The sequence below is a fragment of the Dipteris shenzhenensis genome, chromosome 16 (assembly GCF_047967505.1).
Source record: "Dipteris shenzhenensis isolate YYH24624 ecotype China chromosome 16, Dip_SZ_1.0, whole genome shotgun sequence".
NCBI classification, from domain to species: domain Eukaryota; kingdom Viridiplantae; phylum Streptophyta; class Polypodiopsida; order Gleicheniales; family Dipteridaceae; genus Dipteris; species Dipteris shenzhenensis.
In genome coordinates this window covers 21,043,425-21,053,970 of record NC_141611.1, presented here as the reverse complement: position 1 = coordinate 21,053,970, position 10,546 = coordinate 21,043,425, and positions in this window count along the sequence as shown.

Here is a 10,546-nt window from a genome sequence, read left to right as displayed (position 1 = left end):
GAACATTGGTCACAAATACAACTACTAAGCCTAGAGCAATGATATATCTTTGATGACATTATGTGGAAAGAAAAGAACAGCTCTAACAAGCCCATCTACATATTCCTAATAGGAGGAGCTCGAATTGGTAAAAAATTTATCATACATGATCTCAATCGAGAATTACTGTGTTGGTATAATAAAGACCCCAATTTAGATACATTAAAGACTAAAATATTGATAATGGCATACACAGCTAGAGCTGCATACAACATAAATGGTGAAAATATACATTCAAGATTAAGTATAACAGTAAATTGCAAACACATGCCTGAGTTTACCATTGAAAAATTAGACAAACTCACAAAGGAATACATGGAAGTTTAAACAAAAATCTTAGATGAAATATCCCTAATTGGCAAGAGAATGTTTAACTTTATCGATAGAAGACTCTGTGCCATCAAACATGTTCATAAATTACAATTCAGTGGCTTGGATGCCATAATAATAGGTGACCTATACTAATTGCTTCCTGTACATGACAAATGATAGGTATTCCAAGAGCAAGACCCTTTAAAACAATTTTTTTGGAAACCAACTCAACACCATTATAAGTTAAGGCAATTGCTTTTTCACTAGCATCCTAAATAAGTTCAGAAGAACAAATACACAGCACAACAGCTAGAAGTCATCAATGCAATCAACTCTATATGCTACCGCAAAGTGTCATTAGACTTAACATTTCCTCACATATTCTATACAAACAAACTAGTATGTACACACAACGAGTACATATACCAACATTTAGATAGTGATGTTTACATTTTTTCAGCTATAGATAAAAAAAACAATGAGTGTCCTGATTCATCGTCCCTCTTAAATGATCCTAACAAAACTATTAAGCTCCACATAGAAATAAGACTAAAAATAGGCATGGTTATTGATATATGTGCTAGAAACTACAACATATCCGATGGTCTTGTAATTGGAGCCAATGGCCAATTTAAAGGTATGACAAATTCTAATTCACTTGCAATTGTCTGGATACAATTCTCAAACCCTAACGTTAGAACACAAATGCGACAACAGACCAAGTACTTATACAAGGACCATATTGAGCAACATTCAATTACAATACTTCCATTCACAAAAGAAATCCAAATAGGAAATAATATAAACCATATTGTCACACGAACACAATGTCCAATCCATCTAGCATTAGCAAGAATAGTGCATCATGCACAAGGTTCAACATTGGAAACATTATGTTTTGACCCCACAAGTAGACCACAACATGGCATCACATACATGACACTTTCAAGAGCACATGCCAAAGAAAATCCTTACCTCCTGAAACCTTAAGCAATATTTGCTTCCATGTAGACTTGGCCATTGTTATAGAAATGCAAAGACTCCTTACAACTATAGCTTGGCAATTCGACGTGCCGTGTCTTGAAAGTTGGAGTAAACACACGGTCGTTGCAATTCCATTCAAGTGATTTAAATACATATTATAATCTCCGAGCATTTATCTTACTCTACCTCACTGAAACTAGATTTGCACATCCAGTAGAATATATATACAAACAGAAATTTTTAATAATCACAACATTTCAAGGAATTGCCACATTGCTCCTATACAAGCGTAAACTTTCTTTATTCTCACATAAAACATCCCTTAGACTTGAAATGATCACAACACATTTCCAACCAAATTCAAGGCAATCAATGTTTATTATTTTAATATATTGAACTGAGACATGTCATTTTCACAGTTATTAGAGCACCTAGCACAAGTATTGCTTACAAAACCATCTAGTTATTCAAGATTAACATGCTTGAACATTCTCAAAAGTGAATACAACTAGAAAATCTCATGGGACAACATTATTTGCACTTAGTAAACAAAGACCCAATGACAATCTACGGATCTCAAATTGATCATGTTTGGACAAATGCACCGATTATCAACGGTTATGTTGGAACAAGCATACAAGACTGACCATAGTCTTGTTTACATTGCATACATTAGGAAAAAAGGGAACTCATTTTGGGGCCCTGTAATAAATTCACTATTTCTAATTTTTATTTTCTCCAAAACTTGTAAAAATGAATTGGCATCAAATGCTCCTATCATATTCTCTCCTTAAGGTGGGTTTCGCCTAGTCTTGACTCATGCCGGCAATAGATTTTTGTGTCAGAATCCCATTATTAATGTTTAGGAATCTTTATTTCTCAAATTTTTAGACCTCCGCATGAAAGATAAACATGGGCTTATCACGGCAAATATGGACTTATTATTGTTGACTTAAGTCGTTGACTTAAGTCGCAAGATTCCATGGTCATAAACTCATAACTAAACTTTAAGAATCTTTGCTTTAAAAATTTATTAACATCCCCGTGAAAAATTAACATGGATCTATCGCGGTAAGTCCATACAAGTAGTTGCAATGCAAAGAGAGAACATGAGGATAGAAGGCTTACAACATGAGCAGCTATAGAAAGAAACTGAAGAACACATGATGACAAAGAAGATGTTGTGGAAAGCCAGAAGAAAATCCACACCTAAGAGATAGACTTAGAAATAGAAAAATTTATAACCTTACAAATTTGAAAGCTAGTAGTGGAGGATGCAAGCGTAGAGTGCAGGAAGCAAGGTAAGTCTTCTTGCGGCTTTTGTGATTTTGAATGCAACACAAAGACAATGATTACTCGATGATAATAGCAATTGAGCTTGAAAAACTCTTTTGTTTGTGCTTGTTGTAGAAAAATTCTTGAGCCTTAGAAAGAAAATGTTGATCCTAATGCCCCTCCAGCAAAATAAATGAAAGGTTTACTATCAAACTAAAATTGCAAAAAGTATGGTAGCAGAGAAAAAATATAAAACAATCAAACGAAATGTTGTGTAACAATTTATAGATACAAACAAAGTTGATGTGAATGTAATCCAAGGGGCACTCGATGAGAAGAGTGAGTAGGAAAGGTTACAATTCCATTTTCAATGCAATATCAACAACCTTGAAAGATCAAAGGATAAAATGTGTGCTCTTGTCGAAGCCTGCGGAACTGTAGAAGTTAAGAGGCCTAACTTAACCAACAAATAGATGATTATATTGGAAATTGTATGCAAATTGAAGGAGTGTACGAAAGTGACAAGGGGACCTTTGTATATAACTCTTTTAACAACATTTTTGTCGATCTTCAACACGTGCAAAGGAGAATGATTGAGTTTTATGGTATGACATTTGAAGAGTGCCAGGGGCTTCTGAAATTTGTTATAAAGCTAGATGAATGTGAATTTTTCAAGAAGAAAAATATTGAATGAGTGACCATCAGTCTAATGAATGGAGATCTTAATCCTTCTATTGCAACAATAGATGCAAAACACTTCAGTGTGCAATCAAAAAAGCACATTTGGTGGCTAGGCGCATTTGAAGTAAGCACACACTTGGATTAAAAGTGGTTTTTTAAGAAGTATAATATATTTATTAATGTCTGAATCTTCAATTGTATTTTCAATGGCAGGTTAAGACAGAGGACCTCCAAACTCTTGATTGGGTATTCCAATGCATAGAAATACTGCAATTATTAAAGATCAACTTCAAGGAGGGTATCTACATGTTGAGGGAAAAGGTGATTTCCAAGTTGATTGGCATATGGCAGGCCACCTCAAGGCCCTCAAGTGTATGTTCAACATAAGCAAAGGAGATAATTCAAAATCTCCATGCCTTTACTGCAAGGAGCCAACATATGTCATGGATCCCAAATGGTGGAGCAAAGCAGTTAATAGAGATAAGGTTCTTGATATCCCTTTGTTTCATGTACACATATGCACATTACTCGCTTTATGTCAAATCATTGAGATGCTAGTTTTTTTGTACATTGTTTTTGCATGGAAGCTTCGTCCTAAGACGTGTTAGAAGGAGGCATTTCAAGCAATCGAGAAAATATTGTCAGACATTGGTCTCCATGGAGGAGACGTTCATATCACAACAGATCTAAAAAAATCAAAAATAGGTACAGAAGTGCCCATCAACCATCTATTGGAGTGAAGGCTAGAAGGTTTTTATCAGAGCTACAGGGCAAAAGAAAACCAAGCAGATAATCACGCAATGTTTCAAGAGTGCAATATGGCATTTGAAGGCATGTACACAATGCTATTAAAGATCATGAAGTAGGCAAAATTGCACAAATTGTTAAAATAGAAGTATGGAAATCCTTAGACAAGCTTTTCATAATTTTTAACAAACAGACTTGGACCAAGAATGATCAATGTGCATTGGAGGAGGAACTAAAGACTTTTGGAAAATCAATGAAAGAATCTTGGACAACCTGCTACATAACACATTACATGGTAATAAAATTTCATTCTTTTCTTACAGACAGTTCCTTATATTCTCTTAACAACACAATGTGACTTCTTGTTTATTCCAAATGCAGCATATTATCTACAACCATCTTTCACATTTTGTTAAAAAATATGGATGCCCTACAATTTGGTTCACCCTAGGAATGGAGAAGTCTCATTACACAGCATGAAATGCATTTTTACGACATACACAACATTTTGGAGGGACACAGAAAAAAAACACCCTCAAAGAAGTTTTCCAATGGTTATATTGACGTATGCTACAAAGGTTGCAATGTAAGAAAAAAGTGGTGACATTAGAAGTCAAACTAGCATTCAAGATGTAGAACTCAAGCATCGTATAGTCATCTTTTGAAACCTCATCAACACGACTACCTTGCACCTCTACCCTTTTCATCTTCCGCATGTTGCCTCTCTTGTTACTGAAGTGGATTGTCAAATTCAGATTGAATGGCTTCATGTGCTAAAGGTAGCTCTCTAAACCTAAGAAGATGGTGTTTTCCATTAACATCTAAGTTCAAAGGGCTCATAATGCCACTTGCAAGGGCATAGGTAGTGTAATCAAGATAATATCCTACCCTGAGTAGATCTTGCCAGGATAGTAACCAAAAATATTGTAAACTGAGATTTTTTCGACAAGAATTATCTTGTCCTTCAGCTTGTTGATTTGATCACCTTCCAAAAACTCTGACAAAGCTTTGAAGAACCAAATAGCTATCTCACCATCCTTGCTTAAATGCCGGTGATAAATTAATACTTTTGTAGAAGAGAGCATCTTGATATAGTGAGAGAGTCTAGCAAGATGGCCAAGCAATGAGTTTTCCATTAAAGGCAACATGAGAACATAGATATCAAAAGACAAGATCACTCAAATGAAAATGAGAGTAGAGTTACCAAAAGACAAGATTATTCACCTTCATATTCTCATCTACCTCTAGATCCTTGTCCTTCCAAAGGAATATGCTTCTCTCTATGATATCTTCTGGTACTCTTTTTTGCTCCGCCCTTTTTCCGATCTTGTCAAATTTAAAGTCTCTTTGAATCTTCATGAATGTCTCATCATCGATGTCATAGTCTCCCATACATTTTTTTGCTTCTTCAGAGCATATGGATAGACATTCTTGTGAGTTGAAGTTGTCTTCCGTGCCGTGGAAAGGGTTATCCTTTGCAATGATCTCAGAATCCATATGGCAGGCTTGGGCAATCAATGCCTATGCGTAATCCTCCCTCAAGTCAAATATTGCTTGAATGTCATGAAGAAGAATATATTACATATCTCCAATTCCAAAAGTGGGAAGCAATGGCACATCATCACTGTAGCTTTCAATGTCAAGGCCTTCAATAATTACTGGCCCGTTAAGTGTATCTAACCTTATTGCCATAAGGTTGAGTGCAGCAGCTTCATCTCTCTCCTTGACTACATCTATCAACCTCCTCTTTGTCCTCCTTCTCTGATACTTCCCTGTCCTCTTGGAGTTCCTCTTGATCCCAGGGACTTTCATCTTCTTCCTCATCCTCTTACATCTCCAAGCCTTCCTTAGTGTTAACTTGATGATAGTTTAGGTATAGTACAAACCCCATAACACTCCTTCAGAATTTTGCACTTTTTATTGTGCATGTTGCACTCTACCTTAACATGCTTTGGCAAAAGTTCATATCTCTTATGAATGATATTCCTGAACTTATTATCTATCAGTGAATTCTTGATGTGGATGTGATACTTATTTCCAATGCAAACCCTACCCTCCCCTATGAGCTCTTGAATGTTCATCCAGAAATTCAATGTGTTGATCAACCAAATCTGAATAATCCAGCTCCTTGTTGAATATTTCATAGAAAATATGGAAATCTGCTGGGCTTGACACCTATGAAGGAAGTCAAAAAGTAGTTCATTACATGATTTTGTTTCTTCTCTTGATTTGGAACCTTTCGAGGCATGTGATGATGTCCTTTCCTTGGGGGTACTTGATACTCTTTCTGAACCCGTTTTCCTTTTCCCTACATCATTTAAAACTCTTGATCAATATCTACTTTTAGACATCATGTTGAGAGACCATGCTCAACATCATGTGATTACATGTAAGTAGCACTAACACTTATAGAGTGCTATAAAGGAAAGGGTTAGATGCCCTAACCCTAACCCTAACCCTAACCCTAAATGATATTCTACATTTTCAATTAAATCTAGTGTATAGTTAGTCATTTGTGGTGTTCTCTCTAGCTATGTCCTCTCTCCTCATCTCCACTGTTCTCCTCTCCCGTGTTCATATTTTGTCATGGTATCAGAGCATGGTTGTCCCTTCCACTGAGGCACCATCTTTGTGAGAGTTTGAGAGATTGAGAGATTGAGAGTTCCTGAGTTTTCTTGAGTGTTCTCTTTCTATCTACACTTTCATGAGAGATTTCCATTCATCCCTTCTGCTTAGGGAGAGAAAGAGAGATAGTTTTTCAGCTTATTCCAAGAGAGAGAGAGATCTTGTTGCTGTGTGAGAGAGAGAGTTTCATTTCATTGAGAGTTTGTTCATCATAGATTTTCATGTGTGCAAGATCTGGTTTGTGAAGGGAGAAAGAAAGAACTCCTATGCTCAACCGACTGAGTAGTTATCAAAGGTGAAGAAAAGGCTCCTAGTCTACATGAGGGAGAAAGAGATTTTCTAAGGTGAAGTCATACATTTACCTACAACATCGAGGATAGATGAGAGCAGCTGGCCGCTACTATGGAGAGGATCACAGCTCTTCAAGCTTGAAAGATGCTAGTTTGCTGCTCCGACCGTCAAGGAAATGCTGCTATCAATCTCAACTCTATTGTAGAACACCGGGAGGTAGCTTAAAAGAGAGAAAACTTACATATTTTATGTTTAAAGGAGTTATTGGATAGATTTCCAATAGGCAAAATTGCTTTCTTAAGCACACTTTTGCATTACTAGTATCTACATTTAGTCAAAATAAAACCTTTAGACTTGACACAAAGAGTGATGATTCTGCTTGGTATAGGATTTTGCCTGGACACAATCTGGGAGGTGAAGTCTAGCCTCCGTTTTTGGGATAATCTGCCTGGATCCCTTTGATTTGAAAGGAAATAGAATAGTTTTGATTGTTGAACCTAAATAATAGAATCAAAGGGATACTTAAGAATGTGCTTAACAAAGCGATTTTGCTTCTTGGCCATGTCTCCAGAGCCCAAAATCATTTTCTTAAGCACATTTTCAAGATTGTGCCTAAGAAAGTGATTTGGCCTATTGGCCAAGCCTCCACAGCCTAGAATCAATTTCTTAAGCACAATCCTTGGATTGTGCTAAAGAAAAAGATTATGTTGGATTGACATCCAGTTTTTTTTTTGGCATTCTCCAAAACGTTTGGTAAGTGCATACCTCATGGGTGTTGCTCCATTCCGAGCTTGGCCAAAGCTATTGTTGCTACAGTCTCAGATTGGAGGTGGAAGTGTGTATGTCGTGGAGAAGAGTAGAGTACAACAGTACCGTAGGAGGCTAAAAGGGAGAACAAAAGTAGGGAATTGAGAGTCGGTGGAGAGTAGGACGCGTGAAGTAAGCCATTGCAGCCTTGTATACCCGTGGGCACGATTGCCAAGGTTTGTACTACATTTGTACATGGGGCATGGATTTCAAGGATGCTGCCTTTATTATGACATGATTCTAGTCATGGAATGCATGTTACTCGTACTTGGGCTTCCTTATATTTATGGCACACATGTGCACTCGTATTCCGAGGTGACTTGGCCATTTTTTGTGTTAGTTGCATATACCTCTCGGGGTACCTCATTTGTTCATTTACTCGAGCTCTCTTTTTTCTCATTTTGTTGCTTGCACTCCACGTGCTCTAGGATCCATCGCCACACTATAGAAACCAACTTGCGGTGGCAGAGGGTCTACCATACCTATAAATTGGTATGCTGGAGTCCAATCCTTTACTCAATCTACTTTGTTTTTGTTGTTTTTGCATCCCTTAGAGAGCTAGGTGTGCTTAAGAACTATTGGGCTAGACTCCAACACTCCAAATCACTTTCTTAAGCACAATTCTTAAGTTTATCTGGAAAGAGCACAAAAAGCACTCATGTTTGAAATTTGGGTAGTTAGTAACTCTAGAAAGAGCACAAAATGCACACAACTTTGAAATCTGGTAGGAAAATTGGAAATATTCTCAAGAAAGCGATTTGGTTTGTTGGTCCTATTACCAACTCTGGAAATCGCTTTATTAGGCACACTTCTACATATGCTTTTTCTTTTGGCTTTTTGGTGGTGTTGTTCTCTTCAGACTTCTGAAGGTGGTTGGAAGTTGCAACAATATGTTAAACTCTAGAGTAATAGCTGTAGAGTGCTCAAGAAAGCAATTTGGGATCTTGGGCATCCCCTTAGCCTTTAAGATCACTTTCTTAGGCACATGTATAAAGTTTTCTCCAAGGGTAGTTTTTTTTAAAGTAGGGGCATCAGTTGCTTTTTATTTTGGAATTTTGGTGGTGCTATTCTCTTCAAGCTTGTGAAGGGAGTTGGCAATTGAAACAATAAGTGACGATATGGAGTAATATGTGTAATGTGCTATGAGGGTAGCTTGTTCTAAAGTAGAGGCATCACTTGCTTTTTCTTTTAGATTTTTGGTGGTGCTATTCTCTTCAGGCTTGTGAAGGTAGTTGGCAATTGAAACAATAGGTGACTCATTAGAGTAATATGTGCAATGTGCCTAAGAAAGCGATTTGGGATGTTGGGCATTCCTGCAGACCTCAAAATTGCATTCTTAGGCACATGTATAAAGTATGAATCTGAGGGTAGTTTGTTCTAAAGTAGGGCCATCAATTTCTTTCAGTATATTATTTGAATAAAGATTTATTTATGTTGGAAGCATATACGATTGTTAGTGTTAAGGAAATGTGCTTAGGTATTGTTCATTTTCTAAATTGCTGGATGTGTCATCTTTCAATTGTGTTGGACTTCTGATCAATTTAGTATAATTGGCATGTTGGATAGCTACCAACCCTCCAAATCGCTTTCTTAACCACACTTTTACATATGTTTTTTGTTGCATGTTTTGTCTTGCTCTTATTTCTCTACAGGGCCAATAGGGACTACATCTCTAATTAAGCTCTTGCTTGTAGGCTGGAAGACTATCATGGCAAGGACAAAGTAGACAACCAGGGTAAGGGACCTCCCATTGCTCAAGCTGCCACTGCTCCTATTGCTAGTGCTAGTATAAGAGGTTCTCATAAGAGGAAAGGGAAGTCAATGCATATTCTCAAATAGGCAAAGAAGAGGAGGTTTTCCCAAAAGGTATCAATGCTTAGGGAGATAAGGCAAAAAGGCCATGGGATATGCAATACCAAAGGCTCTCCTTTAAAGGCTTGTGAGGGAGATCTATGATGACAATCAGCTAGGTCATAGATGGCATAGGTCTAGAATGTTTTCCCTTCAAGAGTCAACTGAAGATTGGATGATAGAATTCTTCCAAGATAGCATGATTGTTGTTGCTCATACTCATAGAGTCACCTTGATGGTGAAGGATTTTGAGACAGTAAAGAGAGTTTCCTGGGTGTGGTGAATTGATTCTCTACCCTTAAGGCCTTTATATAGCTAGACTTTCCACCCTCTCACTCTTTCCCCCTTCATTTCTTGTGTCAGTTGTGTGACTTTGGGTGCATATCGCTGCCAAGAGCACACAATCCACTAGCTAGATTTTGCTAGTAGCCCAGCCTAGCATAGGTAGTCATCTACATCATCGTCTAGCCATGACGTGCGATTAGATATGGTTGCCATGCTAGAATTTCTTGGTCATCGAAGCCAAGATCATGATAATTCAATAGGATGAGGGGGGAGGAGTAGTAGCACATACACCCAGCTTTGCTCTGGTAGCCCAACCTAGCGTAGGCGATCATATACATCATCATCTAGCCATGATGTGCAATTAGATGGTTGCCATGGGAGAATTTCTCGGTCAATCGGAGACAAGATCATTATAATTCAATGGGATGAGGGGGGAGGAGTGGTGGCACATACACCCAGCTTTGCTAGTAGCCTGGCCTAGCATAGGCAGTCATATACATCATCGTCTAGCCATGATAAGTGATTAGATGGTTCCCATGGGAGAATTTCTCGGTCATTGAAAAATTCTAACAGTCTGTTATGTTCTTATAGTCTATCTCTAGCTTAATGCTAATCTGAGCATGCGAGTTATATGGCCCCATATGAAAAC